Source organism: Penaeus monodon, chromosome 24, assembly GCF_015228065.2.
Source record: "Penaeus monodon isolate SGIC_2016 chromosome 24, NSTDA_Pmon_1, whole genome shotgun sequence".
Classification (NCBI taxonomy): Eukaryota; Metazoa; Arthropoda; class Malacostraca; order Decapoda; family Penaeidae; genus Penaeus; species Penaeus monodon.
In genome coordinates this window covers 37428377-37428780 of record NC_051409.1, presented here as the reverse complement: position 1 = coordinate 37428780, position 404 = coordinate 37428377, and the positions used below count along the sequence as shown (strand labels likewise).

Genomic DNA, 404 nt, shown 5'->3' with positions numbered 1-404 from the left:
TATTCTTACTTTTTCATGTTCTTCTGGTGTCATTTTTCTTTCGCTCCTTCTCTCTCCTCTTTCGTTCGTCTGGTTTTTGTATTCTTTCCGTGTCTTCTTTCTTTCATTTCCTTTCTATTTTTTATTGTTCTCATGTCCCTTCCCTTTCGTTCCTCGCTCTTTTGATATTTTGTTCTTCTCTGTTTCCCCTTTTCTACTTTTTGTGTTTTTCTTTTGTCTCTGTTTCTTCTCTCATTTTCTCCCTCCGCTTCTTCTTCTTTTTATTTTTTTCTTGTTTTTTTTTCTTCCATTCTTTCCTATTGATTCTATCCTTCTCTTTCTATCTTTCTTTGCCTCCTGCTTTTATTATTCTTATCTCTCTCCATCTTATTCCTTCCACTGGTCTCACTCCATCTAGGTTTATT

At 34.7% G+C, this 404-nt stretch overlaps 1 protein-coding gene across 1 annotated transcript in view; it reads right to left on the bottom strand.

The window, feature by feature from the left end:
- LOC119588962 (leucine-rich repeat extensin-like protein 1) overlaps positions 1 to 404 on the bottom strand; it is a 19728-nt gene that overhangs the window by 1752 nt on the left and 17572 nt on the right. The gene's annotated exons all lie outside the window — the stretch shown is intronic.